The following is a 25174-nucleotide window of genomic DNA, read 5'->3' as shown; positions in this document are numbered from 1 at the left end:
CGGCATAACATCATCTTTCACATTATACAAAAAAATTGGGGTAACTTTACTGTTTGGATTTTTTTAAATTCATGGATGTGTCCCTTTTCCAAAAATTTGCGTTTAAAACACCGCTGCACAAATACCGTGTGATATAAAATATTGCAACAATCTCCATTTTATTCTCTAGATTCTCTGCTAAAAAAATATATATAATGTTTGGGGTTCTAAGTAATTTTCTAGCAAAAAATATGGATTTTAACTTGTAAACACCAAATTTCAAAAATAGGCTTAGTCATGAAAGGGTTAAGGAGGATTTTGTCCAGTTAATCTGGAGTCCCGAGTAAGTACCAAATTCCATTATGGTGGCCATGGTTTCCCGAAGAGAGTCTTCAACATCTCCCAGCAAAATCATAGTGTCATCCGCATAGAGCATCAATTTCTCATGCCTGTCCCCATAACGAAAGCCATCAATACCTGGGTGATCTCTAATTTTAATGGCCAAGGGCTCTATGGCTAACGCAAAAAGCAGGGGAGACAAAGGACACCCCTGTCTCGTACCCCTACCTAGCGCGAAGGCCAGAGACATTCTGCCCGACGCTCTAATGGCTGCCTGGGGGCCACAATAAAGTAAACGGACCCAGGAAATGTACGTCTCCCCGAATCCGAACCTCTGGAGAATGCCCCATAAATACTCCCATTCAATGCTATCCAAGGCCTTCATAGCATCCAATGAGAGCAAAGCCCTCTGTCCCTTATTGTCTGCCTGAGACTGAATGTTCAAATAAAGTCTTCTGAGATTTACTGCCGTAGATTTATTTGGCATAAATCCTGCCTGGTCTGGATGCACTATCGACGTACTGGACCCCTTTACATTACACATCACCCTGCACCCCTTTACATTACACTGCACCTCTGGACCCCTTTACATTATACAGCACCCTGCACCACTGGACCCCTTTACATTATACAGCCCCCCACAATTCTGGGCCCCCTGCATGTTACACAGACACCCCCCTTACAGTGCAGACCCCCCTCCCTTCTGTGCAGACTCCCCTTCAGTGTAGACCCCCCACTCAGTGCAGACCCCACCTTCAGTGCAGACCCCCCTTCAGTGCAGACCCTCCTTCAGTGCAGACCCCCTCCCTTCAGTGCAGACCCCTTCCCTTCAGTGTAGACCCCCCTTCAGTGTAGACCCACCTTCAGTGTAGACCCCCCATTCAGTACAGACCCCCCCTCAGTGCAGACCCCTCCCTTCAGTACAGACCCCCCTTCAGTGCAGACCCCCTCCCTTCAGTGCAGACCCCCCTTCAGTGGAGACCCCCCCCTTCAGTGCAGACCCCCTCCCTTCAGTGCAGACCCCCCTTCAGTTCAGACCCCCTCCCTTCAGTGCAGACCCCCTACCTTCAGTGCAGACCCCCCTCCAGTGTAGACCCCTCAATCAGTGCCTCAGATCACATGCACAGCAGGTCCCCCCCCCCCGCTGTGTACACATAAACAGAGAGGAGGGGGAGGCGGCTTCACTCTGCTCAGCTCGACATCCGGGGCCACTCAGACAGCCCGCGGCCGCGAGAGAAGGGGATGGTTGGTGCAGTGGTGTCACCCCGCACCCCCTGACCCACCTTGCAACACCACTGCAGCTCACCTCTCCCTGCTCTTACCTGCCTGTCACCACGCCGCTGCCTAAACCCTCCCCATGGCGCTGTCACCGCTTCAGTTGTGGAGGGGGGTGCCAGCCTGACATCCCCCCAGTGTGTGGAACCCTGGGCGGCCCGCCACCCACTTGGTATGCCACTGATGGTGACTGACAAAACTGAGCAATCAAAAGCCGCTGATCACTCAGTTCTTGGTCTAGAGGCAGCGGGGACAGCTCCAGCTCGGATCGGTGCTGAAGCCACCTAGGTGAGTATGATTGTTTGTTACTTTTGATTCCCACACTTCTCTTTTAACCACCATGCCTGCAATGTACTGCGGACAGGCAGCCTGCACAGGCAAAGCGACGTACCTGTACGCCACTACCTGTTTCTGGGTTAAGGGCGCACACAAGCACACCCCCCTGCTTGTACACAGCGGAAGTCTGTCAGCAGATCCCGGCCAGCGATTAATGCCTGGGACCTGCTGATCGGCTGTGCCCAATCAGCCCAGAGCCCTATGCTGACAATCAACACAGGGCTCTGTACAGAGGGACAAGAAACAAAGAAATCTTTAGTAGCATTTTTACACATTACACATTGTTAGGCACACATTTACCCCTTGATTACCCCAGATGTTAACCCCTTCCCAGCCACAGTCATTAGTACAGTGACAGTGACAGTGTATAGTAATAGCACTGATCACTGTATTAGCGTTACTTGTGCTGCCAGTGGCTGTTAGTCAGTTCCCACTCAGGGTCAATTAGTGTCAGATTGCCCATCGCAGTCCCATTATAAGTTGCTGATCACCACCATCAGTAGTATAAAAAAATTTTTTTTTAAATCCAGTATATATACCATAGTTTGTAGACCCTATAACTTTAATGCAAACCAATCAATATACACGTATTGAGATTTTTTTTTTTTTACCAAAGACATGTAGCAGAATACATTTTGGCCTACATTTATGAAGAAATTAGATTTTTAAAACAATTTGTATTGATCATGTTTTATAGCAGAAAGTAAAAAAGTGTTTTTTCAAAATTTTTGGTCTTCTTTCATTTGGATAATAAAATAAAAACCCAGTGGTGATCAAATAGCACCAAAAGAAAGCTCTATTTGTGTATATAAAATGATAGAAATTTCAATTGGGTACAGCGTTGCATGACTGCACAATTACCAGTTAAAATGGTGCAGTGCTAAATGGCCTGGTCATGAAGGGCGTGAAACCTTCTGGAGCTGAAGTGCTTAAAATGATACTAAAGTCTCTTTTTTTTGTTAAAAAAATGTTACTTACCTGCTCTTTGCAGTGGTTTTGCACAGAGCAGCCCAGATCCTCCTCTTCTTGGGTCCCTCTTTGGCGCTCCTGGCCCCTCCCTCCTGTTGAGTGCTCCTGCAGCAAGCAGCTTGGCATAGGGGCACCTGATCGAGCCCCAGATCCCTGTGTCCATTCAGACATGGAGCCGTGGCCCAGCCCCCTCTCTCTCCTCATTGGCTCACTGACTTTGATTGACAGCAGCGGAAGCCAATGCTTTGCTGCTGTCTCAGCCAATGAGGGGGGGTGCTGCACACAGAAGGCTTTTTATCCTAATGCCTTAAAGCGGAGGTTTGCTGAAAAAAAAATATTAAAAACCAGCAGCTACAAATACTGCAGCTGCTGACTTTTAATATATGGACATTGTCCAGGGAGCCCGCGGTGTCGGCAGCCGAAGCCGATCCGTCCTTCGGCTCTTGGCTGCTGCCGCCGCCATCCTCGGTAAGGGAATAAGGAAGTGAAGCTGTGCAGCTTCACTTCCTGGTTCCCTACTGCGCATGCGCGAACACCACTGCGCGTCCTCACAGGTCCCTGCTGTATTCTGTGTCTCACAGAATACAGCGGGGGAGGATGGGGTAGGCGGCGGAAGTGGCCACCGCAATCTATGATCTATGATCTATGCCAGGAAGTGAGAGCAAATACCTGTATTAGACAGGTATCTGCTCCCTCCTCCCCCCTGCAAGGTGCCAAATGTGACACCGGAGGGGGGGAGGAATCCAAAAAGTGGAAGTTCCATTTTTGGGTGGTACTCCACTTTAAGATAAAAAAAAAACCTTCTGCCTTTACAACCACTTTAATCTTAACACTTAAAGCGGGGGTCCACCTATCTATCGTTTTTTTTTTTTTTTGAGTTCATTCACAAACTTTTCTTCTCAGCATTACATACTCACATATTGTGTGTAATATGTCTGCCTGTGTCAGATTTCGTCGGGAAGAATAACTTATATTATTCACTGCAGGCGGTTTCCATCTTCATTGTGGGCATTTGAAGCCCACAAGCATTTATTTCCTGGATGTGGTGAATGCTGTGCTCCCAGCATTCACCGCTCGTTCCCGCACATGCTCAGTGGCATCCTGGGAAGCCTGAGACTAGCTCCCAGGAGTCTGGGAGAGGCTAGAAACACGCCTACTCCCACGGGAGGAGAACCAGGAAGTGCAAAGAAGAATAGAAAAATAAAAGGTAATTACGGCGATTTAAATTTTTTTAAACAGCATGTGAGCACCTAGGCAAGGAAGAGAATACATACAGATATTTTTCAAAATCTGGGTGGAACCCCGCTTTAATTAACAAACTGAACAAGCAAAAAAGGATGCCTGTCCATACAGTTCAATGTGCGTATGTATGTGTTTTTATTCTCTAACAATTCCCGTATATACTACTTCCTTAGGAAGACATTTAAACATTTTATGAATTGTTCAATGATGTCAGCAAGTACAACTTCCTAGGTTTTTACTGTTCTAACAATAAATCATCTCTTGAGTGTGTGCACCTTTAATGCATGCAAGTATTTTACTAGCCTTTTTAGCTGTGACTTGGCATTGCATGCTATTGCTATGATCCACAAGCACCCCAGATCCTTTTTCATCATTGATTCTCCCAGGGGAGCTCCTCCTAATGTGTATTTTGTAGTTTGTTTGTTTTTTTGCACCTACGTGTATAATTTAGCATTTCTTAGAATTTCTCAGTATTGAACCTCATGTGCCATGTAGCTTCCCAACCAGGGGCGGCCTGTCCATTAAGGGAGCACAGGTGCTGCCCCCCCCATCCATCTCTGTGACCCCCCTATCCATGCGCCCGGCCCCTTTCAGGATGCCGGGCACATGGATTCCAATGCGGGGTGCGGGGTTTTTTGCAGCACCGATTAGAGCTAGAGGCTCTAATAGGCTTCAAATAGGATGGGCTCGGGATGCTGAGAATGCACTCGGAGCCCACCCAGGTGTGTGAGAATAGCAAATTAATATTCTCTATTCTTACACTAAATCGCCTCTCCGCCAATCAAGAAGCGTGGGCCTGAGACCTGTTTGCCGATTGGCCGCCGAGGAGGAGGGTGGAGCTGGAAGCCGCCGAGCAGGGGAAGGAGAAGCTGCTCGTGATGCCCACGGAGGAGAGCCGGGGAAGCCGCCTGTGATTGCCCGCCCCGCCATGGATGGGGTAAGTGCACTGACCAACCGACCGACCAAACCTGATGGGGGGGGGGGGGTGACAGAAGCACTGTTTGCCGCCCCGCTCAAAAAATTATCACCTTGGGGTCTTCCTCTATTGATGCTCTATCTTGAGCATGATTTATTTTCCTGAATAATTTGGTACCACCAGACACATTCAGAAGTGTTGGTTTCCCAGAGGACCTTGAGGGACCATTTCTCAGCAACTGGGCAGAGTTTTGTAGCATAGACAGCTGGAGAGGTACGTATTCTCTTTCTTCTTTACAGGCATGTGCTTTCTTCAACCTGTTAGCTCATTTGACAGGGTCTCTTTACAGTATATTGCCAAGTTTCTGGTAGGCCAGTAGAAAGTTAATGTATTATCTCCAGAATTTGCAGATAAACAAACTTCCCTTAAAGTGACACTAAACTCTAGTAAAGAAAAAATGGACTATGGATTATTTATACTCCAGTACCTGCCCAAGGGCCTATTGTGCTGTTTTCTATTAAGATAAATGCTATGATGAAGCTATATTTGGTGAAACGTGTCAGACATGAAGACCTTCTTGTACCAGCATTAACGGACACAAAGCATATTGATATTCTGGTGTACAAATATAGCACATGAAAAATGTTACTGGCTACTGGGTTTTTAATCATAAAGAACAAAAGGGCAGCGCCAATCTAAGTGTAGTAGTTAGAAAAGCAAAGTTTAATCACAAATAGTTGCACTCACTAGACAGTTGTGGTTTGTGGGCACATCGGTAATAGCAACCAAAGGTATCTTAGGAGTCCAGAGCGGCTTAAGTACAGCGCGGTCTCATCGAACTCGGCGGCGCCAATGGCTCCCAGGCTGGATGTGGAGGGCGCAGAAGGAAACCGTCAGCAGGACGTCACTGGTGTCAGATGGTTGCTGATGGGCGGTTACAGGATGATGCATGCGTTCGGAGCATGCGTGCTCCTTCCTCATGCAGATTGCATGGGACACCGGAAGCCACCGGCGCCGCCGAGTTGGATAAGACCACGCTGTACTGAAGCCACCCTGGACCCCTGAGATACCTTTGGTTGCTATTAATGATGTGCCCACAAACCACTACTGTCTAGGTAGTGCAACTATTTGTGATTAAACTTTGCTTTTCTAACTACTACACTTAGATTTGCGCTGCTCTTTTGTTCTTTATGTTTTCACTGCCTGAGTTACTTCTGCTCTTCAGCATGCTGCCTTTCCAGTGTTGATCTCCAAATCATCACTATTCCTGAGGTTATCACCCAGGATATATGGACTCTTACCTTGGACTATTTACGTTAATTAATTTTTATGTCATTTTTAATTTATAGAAAAGGAGAGCTATGGGACTTTAAATGAGGCGACCGCCATGTCAGATATGGACAAAAACAACATAAAGTTGAAGTTACAGTAGATGATTTATTGTTACATTGAAGAAAATTATTGTATCAAATAGATAGGTAGTCACATGACTTAAACAAAATATGCTGCTACATAGCATGCAATACAATTAGGAATTAGACATAATATTTAAAAAAAACATATATTATAGGAACAGATAACTTTGGGCATCTAGTGGCACTCAACGCGTTTCCTGGCATTACAGCCATTCATCAGGAGTGTTATGAAGTAATATACTGGAAATGAAATGGATAGGGGTTAATAATAATGCCCTTAGAATAAGGGAGGACAGAGAGATTATATCCCAACAAGGTGGAGATAAATTTGGATACTTACTACACAGCCTCGAGGCCAGGTCCGGTATCCGCCGAGGAAGACAGGGGTAACAGGCATGATGTCTCCCCCGGGGTTGAGACGGGGGAACCCTCCAAGGACAGAGAACAGTGCCCGAAGCCCAACACGGTGGTCGCAGCATGATCCAATTTTAGTATATGTCCTGCCGAAGTGAGGGCGGTCACAGCATGATCCAATTTTAGTATATGTCCTGCCGAAGCAAGTATGGTCACAGCATGATCCAATAGACTATGTGCGCACAAAAAGTGCATAGTGTTCCTAGAAAAGATGTGTCAAAAAGGGATTAATTAATTGTGTAAAAGTGTAAAAATAATGTGGAAAAATATCTATGTGTTCCCTCAAGGGGACTACATGAGGGGTTGTATGTGAAATAAAACTAAGTAGAGGGTAGAAAAAACATACCAAAAGAGGATGGCTGATCTCCCAGTGAAAAGGGTAACCTGTGTGTGGGATCAGCGTGTGCTTCCTTGTGATTAAATTAGGGATGGCGGTCGCCATGTGTGCTATAGTGTGTGTGCCAGGTCACATCCATGTCATTTTTAATGTTCTAAACCAGCAACATCATCCCCTCACCATTTCCCCCAATCCCTACCCATACCGTATATCGGTTGAATGCTGTCAACATTTACAATTTAATTATTGTGTATGGTCAAAAGCTTGACATTCCTATATCAGTATCCCTGCTTACACCTGGGAGCACGACAAATTTTACTTGGGTTTTTAATCAACAACCTTTTGTATGGATTGTTTTTATAATTCTGTTACATGATAAACTTTTGTGATTTTATATATAGTTTTGTGCCTCTGGTTTGGCCTGTACAGTCCGATTCTTTTTTTCTTTTTTTAAATACACATAACACTGATGATGGCCTGATACCACTATATTAATAGGACTATGGATTATGAAATGTGGGACTTGTAATGTGCATCGAGCAGTGATGTGACTGCAACATGCAGGGGCGTAACTACCACCATAGCGACCCATGCGGGTGCTATGGGGCCCGCAGCCGAGTGGGGCCCAGTGAGGATAAGAGCACCGCCGGCACAGTCTCCCAGCCAGGGGAAGAGAGAGGAATGGAAGAGGCGAGCTGTCCGTATCAGCAGAGAGCTGAATTGCCCGATGTAAGAGCTTTCATTAGAACTTCCAGTGTTCCCGGGGCTCACGTCACATAGCTCCACCTTTTGGCCCGGTGCCTTTGATAGACAGAACGCTGATCCAATGCGGGACATGTGACGTCATCAAAGGCGTCAGGCCAAGAGGTGGGGCTATGTGACGATGAGCCCCGGGAAGAAAGGAAATTCAAATGAAAGCTATTACAGCGGGCAATCCCGCTCTCTGCTGATCCGGGTGGCTTGCCTCTTCCTCTGCATAGGTGGGGCTGTATGGGGCACAGGCATACCAGGCTGTATTGGGCACAGGTCACGCTGTATGGGGCACAGGTCACGCTGTATTGGGCACAGGTCACGCTGTATTGGGCACAGGTCACGCTGCATTGGGCACAGGTCACGCTGTATTGCTGGGCACAGGTCACGCTGTATGTGGCACAGGTCACGCTGCATTGACACTAGGGCTGTGGGGGGGGGGGGGCTGTTTGCAGGGGGACCCCATACAACATTTTGCTATGGGGCCCTGCTATTTCTAGTTACGCCCCTGGCAACATGGATTGCTTGTTTCAAACAAATGGAAGTTAGGGGAAAAAGGAGAAGTTTGGTAGCTTGTAAAAGATTTTATGTGGAGAAAAACACAGTAAGAAACAATTTGATGAGAAATAAATTAAAGGACCGTTAAATAGTGGATGTGTATGGAAAACTTTGGAGAATAAGGATATTGAATATTGTCCCTTTAAGTGAAGCAAAGTCTTGGCACTGGGTATCTCTCTCAGGCTGAAGTGTCTCTCCCTCTTTACATTTTGCTTTCACTGCTTGAGCAAATTTGTGGGAGTGCAGGCGTAAACATACTAATTTGAGTACAGTTGTAAGCACCTTGTAAGTAAATCCCCCATATCCCTCTAAATAAAACTTCAGAGGATGCCCTAAAGCAGGGATATGCAATTAGCGGACCTCCAGCTGTTGCAAAACTACAAGTCCCATCATGCCTCTGCCTCTGGGTGTCATGCTTGTGGCTGTCAGAGTCTTGCTATGCCTCATGGGAATTGTAGTTCTGCAACAGCTGGAGGTCTAATTGCATATCCCTGCCCTAAAGGGTGCCAATTTACAAACCCTAGAGCAGTTACCTGAAGCAACCAATCAGATTCTTTGCTTTACTCTTAAGGATGAAACCTCATTAGATGCTACATGTAACTGAATAATGTTTTTTCAATTGTTTTTAAACTTGGTTTGTAAATCTTATATCTTTAGTTCGCTAGTACTGGGACACGGTAGACACATTTTAAATAAATGCTCTGCACAAATTTTTGATAATATGTTGGATTCATTAAGCTATGATACATCTGTTTTTTACATAATGATCTCTGTGGCTTTTATATCTAGTCTATTGAGCTACTAGATGTTAGTCTTTTAGAACAATCGCTGCTGGTGTACCAAATGTCAGACACTAGATGGCAGTATAATGCTTTTAAGATTTGGCTAGACATGGGATCTAAGGAACATTTGGACGTATGGTTTTCAGTGAAAGTAACCTCTGCTATATACAGTATATTTTATCATATGCTCAGCATCAATTGTTCAGCTTTGTGTCAGGTTTACTTGAGTATTATATTGCAAAGAACAATGTGCATATTTCATTGTGCTAGCAGCTCTAAATTAATTCTAAAACTGATTTCTGGTGGCTCCAAATCCACTTTTTACATGATTATATTTTTTTGCACAACTTTGCACACTCAAACTTATACATTTTTTTTCAGATGCTGGGAATCAAATACCCTACGGTTTTTATCTCTAGTGAAGTTTACGGATGAGATCATAGGCAACATAATGTGTGGAAACACCCAAAACACCAAAGCGAAAGGGAGAAACAACTTAGAAAAAAGTCAGAAAGGTCTTCTTGCTGAAGTCCCCAGAAATATAAGAAACATAAGAAACTGTAGTCTCCATCTATAACTTTGAGCATACTAACCCTCCGCCTTGGCTCCTCCCTCAGGACCAGGGAATATTATAAAAGAAAAGGATTAGTGCACTCCCAGCATTCTCTTTTTTTTCCTCATACCTCATGGCCAGTGAATGGTGGTCGAACATCCCTCACCTCTGCAGTCGGCAGCTTCCAGCTGGGTTCAAGCCTCTCCCAGGTACAGTTCCTATTCTTGGGCAGCTAAATGTGCTAATAAGATAGGGAGCCCCTTCTGTGGGTCTTTTGGGACAGCAGTTGTCTCTTAACTAAGAGCTCCTATCTGTATTTATATACTGGCATTTGCTCAAGCCTGCATCAGAGAAAGCAGTAGTATCTATTTTTCACTTAGCCTTAACCTTCCATTTCTCCCTCCTATCATCTATTCTCTCTCACGTTCCTTTCCTTGCGTTACTCTCTCTCTTTTTCGCTTTCTTCCTCCCCAACCACCTTCCCCTCCTTGTGATATTGTGAAAAATGAAAAATAAAATACTGCGCTAACAATCAAAGTGTACAATAATAAATAAAGCGGCGACTACAGTGTTATACAGCACAAATCAGATTAAATAGAAAAAAAGTCATGCTAATAATGTGAAAGGGCAGCAAAAGTGAATGCCACAAATGAATCTTAAGTGAGAATAAAACACAGAGCAAACAAAGTGATATTGAATGTACCAATAAACCAAAATTGTGAGCACAAAAGAATGTCCATACAATCAATGCGCAGTAAAAAAGGTGAAATATAAAGGTAGTATTCCCAAAAGAATATTTTCCATAAGTTAAAGGTAGTATTCCAAAAGAATATTGTCCATAAGTTAAAAAACAAATTATACAAAAACTGGAAAAAATATCCCAAGGTGACAGGTGAAGAAAATCTTGTTGAAGTGAATAGGGTGCATAGATGAAACCTCCACCTTCAGAAAATTCTGCCGCTTATCAGAGGATGTTGGTCCCTTATTACAGGGGGCCTCACTGAGCAGACGGCTGTAACCCCAGCCCGGGATCTCACAAGCAGGCACTGGATGACATAGCGTCCAAAGGAACCCTCTCCATGGGCCACAGCAGGGTGGTATATTTACCATAAAAAACACAAGATGCTCCACATAGCATAAAACCTTTTAGCATTTATTGAATTAAAAAAAGCCAAATGCACACTTACAAATCGGCAGATATATATCAGCAAAAAGAAAAACGAAAAGCCGGCCGGCTCCAGAACAGCCCATAACTTCCGGGACACTACAGCAGCTCGTCCTGTAGTGACGAAACGACGTAGGGAGGAGGAGCTACGTCCTGACGTCACTGCTACACATCTAGTCCCGGAAGATACGGGACTCCTCTGAAGTTTTATATAGAGGGATTTGGGGGATTTACTTACAAGGATTTACTTACAAGGTGCTTATAACTGTACTCGAATTAGTATGTTTACTCCTGCACTCCCACAAATTTGCTCAAGCAGTGAAAGCAAAATGTAAAGAGGGAGAGACACTTCAGCCTGAGAGAGATACCCAGTGCCAAGACTTTGCTTCACTTAAAGGGACAATATTCAATATCCTTATTCTCCAAAGTTTTGGAGAATAAGAACACTACGCATCAAGTATCCCTCCTAGACATCTGGATGATAGTGGGCCATCTGGGGATACCTCAGAAGAGCTCAGCCCTCAGACTTCAACCTTTTCCTAGTTCAGCCCTATGTCCAGGCTGTAAAGCTATTGGCTGGGAGGAAGCCGACACTACATCTGAGAAGTCAAAGATATACTTCATTTCTAAAGAAGCAGGTTTCCTTCTTTCAGCTCTGTTTACACTAGTGCGACTTGTCATGCGACTTGGGACTGCAAAGTCGCATGACAGGTCGTACCCCATGATTTCCAATGATTACCGTTCATATCAGTGCGACTTCAAGTCTCAGCGACATCAAAGTAGTCCCTGCACTACTTTGGTCCCACTTTGATGCAACTTGAGGTCCATAGACCTCAAGAATACACAGGCATTGTTTCAAGTTGCATCAAAATCGTGGCAAAATTGCGCGACTTTCAGGTCGCTATTGTGGAAACATAGGCTTACTCTTATGGATGATGTCAGGGACATTGTTAAAGAAAACATTTTTTTTTCCTCTCAATTGCCTAGGAAAACTTTAATCACTGTTGGAAAAAGATTCTGCAATGCCAGATGGTCCACCAGAGGTAGACGTGGCAGTGGTTCGTATAACAAAGAATTTCATTTCACCAAATGATGGTTCAGCCTCAATTGAGGATCCTTTAGACAGACGAATAGTCCCCAACTTAAAGGAGCTAACCAAATGGCAGGTAAATGCCTGGAAGTCAGCAATTGCATTATCATCTGTATCCAAAGCCCTGCGGGCATGGACAGAAAACATGGAAACAGAAGGCTTTGGACGAATTATGGCTCTCAGCAGACTTCACCGGTGAGACGGCGATGGATACAGTTCGATACTTCGCAAGATCAATGTCACTACTTGTGATAGCCATATGGGTATTGTGGTCAGAAATACACTGTGACACTGTCAAAACAAAATTATTATAAATACCGTTTTTTGGTGGTAAATCACTCTTTGAAGAAAGGTTACAGAAAGCCATTTCTGAGTCACAGGAGGAAAGTCAGACTTGATTCCCCAGAACAGCAGAATTAGATGTACCCGGGGATTCAGGGATGCTTACTTACATGCACCCATACTACAACTGTTACAGAAGTATCTGAGATTTTCGGTCGACCAGGTCCATCTACAATTCCAGAGTCTCCCCTTTGGACCCTGCACTTCTCTCAGAGCCCTCAGAAGGGCTTGGATCACTATCCAAGCTTCTTTACGAGAACTGGGTCTCAGTCCTTATCACTAACGAGACGATATCCTCCTTTTATCAAAAGATCCAGCCCAGCTAGTGGAACACAGGTGGATGCTGTGGCCTACACTGTCAAGATACGGTTGGATGGTAAATCATCAAACCAGTCATCTTTTCTCCAGTTTAGACGCCTTATTCAACACCACAAAAGCGACGGTGTCCCTGCAATCTCAGAAAGTGTGGGTGATCATTCAGAAAGTAAGGAGAGTGAGGACATGGTCCTACATAAGAGCCTCGAGCTAACTCGACCCAATAGGGATTTTTGTCTATTTGTATCCAGATGGTCCCATGCACACATGGATACCTCAGGCACCTTTTATCTAGGATTCCTAAAGCAATGGAGCAAACCGTCTATCCCAGTCCATATATCAAACAAAGAGGGAGATGCCTGTAAAGCCACATCCATTAAGGCATGTCTTCTGGACCACAGTTTCCACAGACGCCAATGCAATAGGCTAGGAGGCACATTTCAACCAGATGTTGGTTCAAGGGAGATGGGCGTTCACTGCGGCAGACATCATCGCAAATATCCTGGAAATACAGGCGGTTTATCTTGCAAGCCCAAATTTTTCCTACTTGGGATCTCTCTATCACTCTGGAGCCCTTATCCAAACAGCCTTTTGCCCCATCTGATTCAGCATCCTTGTGGAATCTCACTTGGAAACTATTTTTCTTTGTAACGATAGCATCGGGCTGGGGAGTATCAGAACTTCAAGCTCTGGGATCAGAATACAATAATATTATTTTCTGTACTTGGACAGAGTGGAACTTAGAACGGTACGTGGATTCATCCCTAAGTTCTCCTCTGCCTCTACTATCTCCGAGCCTTGGGCCCTGCCAATCTTTTCAGATCCAATTTCGACCTTCTTCACAAAGACGATATTACTTTGGTACTAAGACACTATCTTAAAGCCACAACTCCCTTCAGACTTTCATCTAACCTATTTGTAATACCCCCCAAAAAATAAAATAAAATAAAAACCAGGGGCAAAGAAGCATCATCTGGGGCGGAGGCCTTCAGAATGTGGCCCTCTGGCCATTATGGAACTGCAGTATCCATCATGCCTAGTCATGTCTGTGAATATCAGAGCTTTAAAATACCTCATGGGACATGTGAGTCTGCGGCAGCTGGGAAGCCATAGTTTGCAGATCCCTGCTCTAGTACAATAGTTTCATGGATAATCAAATTGGTTAAGAAGGCGTACAGGGCTAGGGGTTTAGAACCTCCTCTTTAGTTGGGCTGTATGCCACCCGGTTGTTTTCTGCCTTCAGTTGGGCTGTATGCCACCCGGTTGTTTTCTGCCTCTTGGACAGCCAGAGCAGATGTATCCATCAACACGATCTAAAGGGGAGCAGCATCATGGTCATCCCAACATGCGTTTACGAGACGTTAGAGAGTAGACCTGGCAGCTTTCTTATCTGTAGAAACTGGCAGACAGGCTATCAGGCTGATATTTGCCTATTTTAAATTCTTTTTAAAATAAATCTTTTATTATACATCATCCCAACCATTTAAGCTAGTTATTTGTCACAGGTATGCTGCCATGGAGGCAACAGGAAAACAGAAAATTGTTTCATACTTACCGTAATTTTCTTTTCCTGGTGCCTATCAATGGCAGCATACAATCCCACCCTTGGTATGCTATATTACGTAGAATGCTGGGTGTGCACTAATCCTTTTCTTTTATAATATTCACTGGTCCTGACGGAGGAGCCAAGGCGGACCTTGTCACAGGTATGCTGCCATAGATAGGCACCAGGAAAAGAAAATTACGGTAAGTATGAAACAATTTTCAGTTTTTTTTTGTTTTGGATAAAGTGGAGAGGGATTGGAACACCTGTCAGTTTTTATTGCTTTCTGTGCCCCTATTAGAGAGATTCACCCTCTCTATTTGTCCTGTTTACCATTATCGTTGAAAGTTAAAGTAAAAGAAAATCTCAAATTTTGGGTTGTCCCCAGAAAAGTAATAGAGGGGAAATGTTCCAATTAGGACAGAGGACACTAGTTCTGGTGACCTTGGGGTCATCAAGAGATTCCCTTAATTTGCGTGTATCCCCCCCACTTCCTGTTTTGGCTATTGAACAGGAAGTGAAGGGAAATCCCCCTATTGGGACAAAGAAGGCAAAAATAAACCTTACAGGGGTTATACTCCTCTCTTACTCTATCCAAAATGAGAACACATGTTGCCTATAGTTCTACTTTAAATAAATACAACAGTAATAGTTCAAATCTAGATTGTTCTGAACCTGTACTGAAAATGAAGGCAGATTAAAACATGGTTTCTAGAATGTTATACCTAAAGAGGAACTGCAGTCTGCTCACATAATTTGTAATAAAAACATCTTTGCCATTCTGAAGCTTCCCTCCAACCACTTTGCATATTATTTTATATAAACTGTGATTCTGGAGAGGTACTAGGCAGGGATGCTCGTTATCCCCGCTGTTATTTGCTCTGCAATAGAGCCCTTGGCTATAAGGATTCGAACATGCCAGGATGTCAGAGGGATCACCTGTGGAGATTATGAACATAAATGTCTACTCTTTGCCGATGACTTACTGGTAACCCTGTCATCACCGATCACTTCCCTCCCCAATTTATTTGCAATACTACAACCCTTTTCTGACATCTCAGAACTAAAAATAAATCATAGCAAATCCAGGGCATTGAACCTCTCATTACTGAATTCCACTCAGAAAACGTTAGCACAGTCCTATCAATTTATATGGGAACATGAGGCCCTTTCATACCTTGGGATACATTTGACATCATCAATTCAAATGCTATATAAAAGAAATTATCCTGCCCTGTTTAAACGATTGACTGAAGATTTAGCTAGATGGCAGATACACCCCCCATCGTGGTTCGGCAGACTACACTACATAAAAATGAATGTGTTACCAAGGATATTATATTTATTTTGCACTATACCTGTTACATTAGTCCGAAAGGACCTCCAAACATTTCAAAACAAATTACTTCAGTTTATCTGGGGAGATAAGAGGCCTAGGGTGAACAAGGGTACAATGTACACTCCGAAAGAGAAAGGGGGACTGGGCCTGCCTGATCTCTGGAAATACTTTTACGCAGCCCAATTGGCCCAGCTCACGAGGTTTCACTCCCATCAACCCCATGCAATTTGGATGACTATGGAGTCTTATTCCTGTCGCCCTGAACCAGTCTCTTATATTATGTGGCTCCCAATGAAAGAAAGACCGGTTATATTATGTCCTACTCTCTCCTTCTCGTTAGAAATATGGGATAAACTCATAAGGACTCAGGAATTTAAATCGCCCCACAATCCACTAGCACCTTTATTGAAATATAGAGAGTTCACCCCGGGCCTCACACCCCAAACATTTGAATGGTGGACCAACAAGGGTCTAATACGAATAGCTGATCTTTGCGACCACAAAGGTATGCTATCCGAATGTACCCTAATAGATAAATATCAAATGCCATCCACTGAACACTATAGATATACACAATTGCACCATTATGTACAAACTATAGCCCGCAAGGGCGATTTGACAACATTGACCCCCATGGAACATTTATGTAGACAATATGATAACATCAGAGGCCACACATCTGCTATATATACAATACTGATGTATGTTTTGAGGAAACTGAACTACATGATCCAATGGGAACAAGATTTCCAGGAAACCCTTGACCTTGAGGAATGGTACACGATCAGAAACGGCATCCCGTTTGCTTATCAATACCTCTATTATTGAGGCAAACTATAAGGTCTTATTAAGATGGTACATGGTACCGGCTAGACTGGCCACCTTTGTACCCGGAGCCACTTCCAAGTGCTTTAGGGGATGTGGCCAAGTGGGTTCCACCTACCACATATGGTGGGCATGCCCCAAGGTCTGGAGATTTTGGATCAGGGTGTACAATTTTATATATGCTCTTACCCGGATTAACCTGACGAAATCAGCGAAACAAGCACTCCTGGGTGGCAGGATAGCGGAAGCCTCCAGATTCCAAAGACGACTACTTACATTTATATTTATTTCAGCTAAAATAACTATAGCCAGAAATTGGAGATCCGCTGCCCTGCCATTTGATCAACTTAAACACAAAATGTCGTGGCTTATGTTGAATGAAAGGTTGACAGCTATAGCACAAGATAAGATGAAGTTGTTTCACAAAGTCTGGGATCCGTGGACTAGATACTTGACGAATGACCCCAGGACACTTACAAATTAGAACTTCTCACAAGAGATGGGTCTCTGGGCAAGGAGCCACAGTTCTCCCCTCCCCCCCTTAACCTTCCCTTTTTTGCTCTCATTTCTGTACCTTTTCACTACACTGTTCTAATCCCCCTCCTCTTTTAATAACATTTAATTATGGGGTTTCCATTTTTGTTTCATTTATTATGTTGTTTCCTTCATTCATTCTCAACGGAACATTGCCAACTTTGGCCATTTAAGGAGATACCCGCGTGACCGGAAGAGCCATGCTCCCCCGATAGTCAGATGGGGAATTGTTTCTCCCTAGTGGGTGGAACATACGTTAGGGTTTAGGAGTGGACTTATATATTAGGTCATGGTTTAAAATTCTTAAGTAAGAAAGGCTTACAAGCCACACCTATCTAAGTAAAAATGTTAGTTAACATAAGGAGACAATAACGGTCTAATTAGCTATAAGAGAAGGAATCGTTTAGTATGTTATATTATTCAATGTATGACTCCCTAAACGTGTTACATCTTACACAATGAAAAGTCAAGATTTTTGTTCATTGTATTATAAAACTCCAATAAAAACTATTGAAACATAAACTGTGATTCTGTACTTGCCAAATATGCTGCAGAAATCTCTCTCCACTGAGTCTGGCTGCAACCATTTTAACTGTGGGCAGCTGAAGCTGCTGCCTGTTCACTTCCTGGATTTACACACACAGACACCCAGAGGCACACCTTTCAGCTCTTCAGCCTTGCAGCTCTCATTGGTCCTCTTATGACTCATCCCCCCTCCCTTCCTGGCAAACTCTCACGAGAGTGAGGGAGAGAGCTGTGCATGATGTCATAAGCCTAGGCTAATGACCAGACAAGAAACAGGAAGTGGGCTGTATAAGGTAGTTACTGGCAATAAAAAAATGTTTTACTATCCAAAGTTAAAACAACAAGGGCAGAGGATTTAATAGATGGAAAGTTGAAAAAATGACTTAAGGTCTGCTTTAAAGTGGTTGTAAACCTGTCATAAAATCTGAACTAAGTACATATATCTGTAGTGTTTACTTATTTCTCTCCAAAGCTCTAAGTGTCGTTTCTCTCGGGTGCTTCGTTCCTCTATTATCAGCATGTCACTTCTGAAAAGTTTTCCCCACACATGAGAAAAAAATTGTGTCAGGGAGGGAGCTCTTGCTGAGCAGCTTGTCTATTCACAACACAGTTTTTTCTGCTGTGTGAAGGGGGGTGTGTTCCTTTCCTCCAATCAGTTCTCACACACTAAAACTGCAGCCTTTCGGCCCCCTCCTCTGTGCTCCTGACAGATGATGAAAGATTTTAAAACTGCCCTTTTTGAAGGGGTGTACAGAAGAGAGGGCTGCAGGTAAACAAGTAAAACTTGTGTAGGATGATTTGTTTCATCTCTGTGTATCATCTGAGACTGTTCACTTCACTGGGTATATGTGAGGGTTTACATCTACTTTAGGCTGGCCATACACGGGTCATTTTTTATTTATTTTTTTATTTCATTCAACCAGTACCTCAAATGTATGGAAGAGGGAATCCTCTCCGCTTTACTAGTGTATTTTGACAATGAGGAGCCTTCCCCACTGTCAGAATATATAGATCAGCACTGCATCCTATTTCCTGTGGTGCTGCTCAAATGGATTTACTTGATAGAGGGGTTAAACAAAAGTTGATCGGTAAATCAACTTTTTTTTTTGGTTTGTTTTATAAACTATTTTTATTTCAGTTTAGTATTGTTTTATATACAAAAAAAATGACAAAGCTGTAGTACATATAAGTTCAAATTACAAATTCCCATTGAGATGATCGGGTGAATCGACTTCTGTTGAGCCACAATTGGCTGCACATGAATCGAAATTTAGTCGCTGCTGAAGGGCCGAATTTTAAATCACATATGGCCAGCTTTACTGAATGGTGCCAAAAAATATATAAATATACACTGCGCTAAAATCTAAAAATATATGGTGAAGAGCAGCTACATACGAAGTGACAACAACAAAGAAACAATGTGAGAAAAAATGTAGCGCATAAATTGTGCAAAAAGTTTTCAATCAAGAAAACAACTGAAAAATGAATATCCATGAATAGTGAACACAGCCATAATATCACTCAAAAAGTCTCTCAAATGAAGGTAAATAAAGTCCCGTGAGGTGAAATGTCCCACTGGAAGGTGTATGTAAACGTGTGACAGCCAATGCTCAAACACAGGTGGATCGTCAAATCATCGAACAACAGTATCCAATCATTGCACGTATTCGCATTCGGTGAGAATGGTGTGTAAGAAACTCTTACCAGATAAATTGGACTCCCTTGTCAGCGACAGGGAATCACTCGAGCGTATTGACTCTCAGGGCCTGGAAGCGGACATCACGACTCTGCGAACCTTGTGGGTCAAACTCTGCATGGATCTCCCAGGGCCGCCAGGTGGGTCCTCCCAAAGGATGGCCAAGGTGCGAATCAGAGGGATCAGTGCGTCACGCATCAAACTGGAGTGGAAGTTGGTTATATCTCTCAGATGGTATGTGGAGAAAAAATAAACAGGCTCCACATAGTGTAGATGAACAAGTGGGGATTTTTTATTACTAAAAAAGCCTGATTACAATAAAAATGTGATCACAGGATATAAAAACAAGAATGGGCAACAAGATCCTTCTTGTTGCCCATTCTTGTTTTTATATCCTGTGATCACATTTTTATTGTAATCAGGCTTTTTTAGCAATAAAAAATCCCCACTTGTTCATCTACACTATGTGGAGCCTGTTTATTTTTTCTCCACATACCATCTGAGAGATATAACCAACTTCCACTCCAGTTTGATGCGTGACGCACTGATCCCTCTGATTCGCACCTTGGCCATCCTTTGGGAGGACCCACCTGGCGGCCCTGGGAGATCCATGCAGAGTTTGACCCACAAGGTTCGCAGAGTCGTGATGTCCGCTTCCAGGCCCTGAGAGGCAATATGCTCGAGTGATTCCCTGTCGCTGACAAGGGAGTCCAATTTATCTGGTAAGAGTTTCTTACACACCATTCTCACCGAATGCGAATACGTGCAATGATTGGATACTGTTGTTCGATGATTTGACGATCCACCTTCCAGTGGGACATTTCACCTCACGGGACTTTATTTACCTTTATTTGAGAGACTTTTTGAGTGATATTATGGCTGTGTTCACTATTCATGGATATTCATTTTTCAGTTGTTTTCTTGATTGAAAACTTTTTGCACAATTTATGCGCTACATTTTTTCTCACACAGCTTTACTGAATGAACTATCAAACAATGGTACATTTTCTTTCCTCTGCTGTGTGTTCAGTTTGCCCTGTATGTCAGTAAGCAGATATGAGATGTACAGCTATGTACATCACATTGAATGTATAAGCACTAGTGTCTACTTACTTTTGGCTTTTAGCAGCAAGTGTGTTAAAAGCCGCAATGCAAAACATTCACTTTCTCGTTTGATGATACGATATAAAAAGTCTTTGCCAAATATCATATTACAGCAAGCAATAAACTACTGTGAAATAGCTAATACCATGTTCGGATGTTAACTATCCCTTTTAGAAAACACCTGTCTTTAATCGTGACAACTGTTCTTCTATTTGCTGCTCTGCAAGTATTTTATTACAATCCTGGAGCCCAGTACTGTGCAAAATAGGCAGTATTAGGCTGTATTATTTATTGAAGATTGGTGTAAATTAAAATCATTCATAGCTAATTGTATACACATATATTTTATATGTCTTTCTCATCATCAGCCTATGCATTTGAATTAATAATAGCTAATATTAATTTAACCAATAATGATTCTACAGTAACCGTAACCACTTACAGACTGGAAGATTTCCCCCCTTAATGTCCAGGCCATTTTTTGCGATACGGCACTGCATCGCTTTAACTGACAATTGCGCAGCCGTGCGATGCTGTACCTAAACAAAATTTATGTCCTTTTTTTTCCCACAAATAGAACTTTTTTTAGGGGTATTTTATCACCTCTGCGGTTTTTATTTTTTGTGCTATAAACAACACAAGGACACTTTTGAAAAAAAAAAACAATATTTTTTACTTTTTGCTATAATAAATATCCAAAAAAAAAAAAACTAGTTTCTTCATCAGTTTATGCCAATATATATTCTTCTACATATTTTTGGTAAAATAATTCACAATAAGCGTATATTGATGGTTTGGTAAAAGTTCTAGCGTCTACAAAATAGGGGCATTTTTATTATTTTTTTTTTTTTTTACTAGTAATGGCGGTGATCAGCTATTTTTAATAGGACAGATCCGACACTTTTGATACTTTTTTGGGGCCACTGACATTTATACAGCGATCAATGCTATAAAAATGCACTGATTACTGTATAAATGTCACTGGCAGGGAAGGGGTCAACACTAGGGGGCGATCAAGGGGTTAAATGTGTTCCTTGGGAGGTGTTTCTAACTGTGAGGGGAGTGGACTGACTGGGAGTAGAGAGAAATCGCTTTTCTTAATCACTAGGAACAGACTATCACTCTCTACTCGAAATAAAAGAAAAACAAGGGCGCACCAGCCTTGTGCATTAACTTTTTAAAAAATATTTAATATAAAAAGAGATAAAATGAAACGACTCACAAGCAGTAGATGGAGGAGGCACAGCATATAGTGTACCGACAGCTAGCATGCAGCTTAGGATGAGCGATGCCTTCCAATAGTCGCGGAAAGACGCACAAACATCACAATCAGCTATCACAATCAGCTTACGCATTTCGAAGGGAACGTCCCTTCTTCATCAGAGCTGTGCTGTCACTATTGGAAGGCATCGCTCATCCTAAGCTGCATGCTAGCTGTCGGTACACTATATGCTGTGCCTCCTCCATCTACTGCTTGTGAGTCGTTTCATTTTATCTCTTTTTATATTAAATATTTTTTAAAAAGTTAATGCACAAGGCTGGTGCGCCCTTGTTTTTCTTTTATTTCGGTTTGCACTAGGATTCCCCATCCCTGAGGGCAGCAAGGCCTGTGTTGACGCATCTTTTATATGGTGATCCACCTGTGCGCAGGAGTCGTTGTGTTTTGTTTGCTATCACTCTCTACTCCCCTGACAAAATGGGAATCTGTCTGTTTACATTGACAGATCCCCATTCTGCCTCTCTGTGGAGCAATAGTGGGTGGCCGGCATCAGCTCCTCCACTGTGCAGTGGGTGCGTGTGCATGCCTCCGGCGGTGCTTGCGCACCCGCTTTAGCTGTTAAAGGGACCAACGTACAGCTACAGCGGTTTGCGGGAACGAGCCGACCTGCCGCAGTATAATGACGGCGGCTGGTCAGCAAGTAGTAAACAAAATAAAAAATCGAAAGACTGAAAGTTAAAAACGAAATCCCCTACTACAATAACTATGGTCTCTTAGTACTGTATGTCACTATAGCACTATTTGATATAACTTGATAGTAGTGATGAGTGAACAGTGCAAAGTTTGGTTTGCTGAATATTGGAAGAACCCGTAGGGAAGTTCGCAAATGCCAAACATAGAACCACACCTCATTGAAGTATATGGAAACTGAATCTTTTGTTTTTTTTCCTGGCCACTTTCTAGGCAAACGTGCAAGCTTTTATTATGAAAAAAAAAGCATAGGTAGCTGGGCAGTACCATGGGGGACATGCAACAATGAAAAAACATTTTTAAAACATACTGCCTATTAGTGAGCTTTAAATGGCAAACTTACAAATACACAAATCCTATAAACGACATGCTTTGGAGATGCCATAAAGCCCAAATACAGGAAATATGGAAATTCTCCTTTGCACTGGGACTGCGCTCACACTTTTTAGTCTAAAGACTGCGTAAAGCACTTTAACTTACCCGATCCTTTGCTTTCAAACCAAATGGCACCCCTCTATGTTCCTTGTGTATGTGTGCGATCTCTCGTGTAAGGCAGGGCTTTGGAAATGAGCATGGGGAAGCATAAGGGAGGCCGGTCTAGTAGTGCAGAGGAGCAAAGGATCGGATATGTAAATCTATTTTTTCATATCCCTTAGAATTTTCAAGTTTCCTGGAGTTGGGCTTTAAACAGTAAACGTTGGATTCAAGTCAATATTTACTTTTTCTATTTTTTTGCTAATGATTAGCAAGGGGTACTATGGGCACCCTACTTATTCATATAACGGGACCAGATATCTGGGTGCTCCCTTGTCCCCCACTTCTCTTTTGGGGGACAGGATGTGGCGATGAGGTCCTTGGTCCCCGCTACAAGGTACCCTCCCAACATTGACGGTATGTTGCCCTCAGAGAGCATATGGGCCCCTCCTGAACCATACCATGCCACATGCCTTCAACATTGAGAGGGCACATTACATTGGGAGGGTACACTACCATTGTTAAAGGAATGTGGTCTGGTATAGTGCGGGGGGGTTACATTCTTGCAGCCCCTTTTCCTGGCAAGTCAGGCTGCATGCCTGAAAAAAAGGTCTTATATGAGTTTTTAGGGACACTCTACACTGTTTTTTCTATTAAGGGGCTAGCACAGCATTTAAAAAGAATGAAACACATTGTGAAGTCCCCCTAAAAATTAACAAAAGTCCCCCTATTCCCCCTATTGAGGCAAGTAGCCTGGCTGGCAAGAAACTGGGGGGGGGGGGGGGGCAGCAAAGGTCTGGTCCCTCAATAATGACCCATATCAGGACACATGCCTTTATCATTGGGAGGGTACTTTGCATGGGGGCAGGGATAAAAAAAACCTCCCCCTTACAAGGCACCTTGTCCCAATGTTGAGAGGACAAGACCCTCATCCCCTTATCCTGTCCATAAAAGGGATGTGGAGATTTGAGGGGGGGGGACCTACTGGAATCTGGAAGCCCCCTTTAGATATCCAGCCCTTCCTACGTGAATGAGTACGAGGTACACGGTACACATTGTTACTCATTTACAACAACATTTAAAAAGTAAATAATAACAACCACACTGTTACAAAAACTTTTATTAACAATGACCCATAATGTAAATCTAATATCAATTATGTCTAATGCCCTGTACACACGGTCGGACATTGATCGGACATTCCGACAACAAAATCCATGGATTTTTTCTGACGGATGTTGGCTCAAACTTGTCTTGCATACACACGGTCACACAAAGTTGTCGGAAAATCCGATTCTGTACGCGGTGACGTAAAACACGTACGTCGGGACTATAAACGGGGCAGTAGCCAATGGCTTTCGTCCCATACCCACTCATCCACCCCCCCTGATCCCATCCCAGCTCCATCCATCCCCCCTGATCCTATACCCACTCATCCACCCCCCCCTGATCCCATCCCGGCTCCATCCATCCCCCCTGATCCCATACCCGCTCATCTACCCCCCCCTGATCTTATACCCGCTCATCCACCCCCCCTGATCCCATACCCGCTCATCCACCCCCCCTGATCCCATACCCGCTCATCCACCCCCCCTGATCCCATACCCACTCATCCATCCCCTCTGATCCCATCCCGGCTCCATCCATCCCCCAATCCCATTCTGGCTTCATCCATCACCCCTCTATCCATCCCCCCGTTCCCATTCCGGCTTCATCCATCCCCCTGATCCCATACCTGCTCCATCCATCCCCCCGATCCCATCCCCAATCCCATCCCGGCTCCATCTATTCCCGCGATCCCATCCCCGCTCTATCCATTCCCCCGATCACATCCTGGCTCCGTTCATTCCCCCCATCCCTTCCCAGCTCCACCCAGCCCCCGATCCCATACCCGCTCCAGCCATTCCCCTGATCCTGATCCCATCCCGGCTCCATCCATCTCCTCAATCCCATCCTGGCTCCATACATCCCCTGCCTGATCCCATACCCACGTCATCCACCCCCCGATCCCATCCCCGCGCCATCCATCCCCCCCATCCAATTCCGGCTCCATCCATCACCCCAATCACATCCCAGCTCCATCTATTGTGGTAGATTAAGGGGGGGAAACCACACCAACCCACTAGCCTGCTTAGTGCCGGGGGGTGGGGGGGTGGGGGTGACACCATGTATTACCGCACCAGGTGACACCAACCCTAGTGACGCCACTGCCTAGGACAGGAGCTCTGGGACAGTGAAGGGAAAAATCCCCCATAGGATACTGTACAGTCAAGAAAAAAACCTGCAGGCTTTTTAATCATTCTATACTCCACCCAAAACTAAAAAAAAATAAAGGTTTTGGCTTTAGATACATATTACTGCTATAATTTTAAACAGTTTCGATGTTTA

This window comes from Aquarana catesbeiana, linkage group LG01, assembly GCF_042186555.1.
Source record: "Aquarana catesbeiana isolate 2022-GZ linkage group LG01, ASM4218655v1, whole genome shotgun sequence".
Classification (NCBI taxonomy): domain Eukaryota; kingdom Metazoa; phylum Chordata; class Amphibia; order Anura; family Ranidae; genus Aquarana; species Aquarana catesbeiana.
This window is presented reverse-complemented; position numbering follows the sequence as displayed.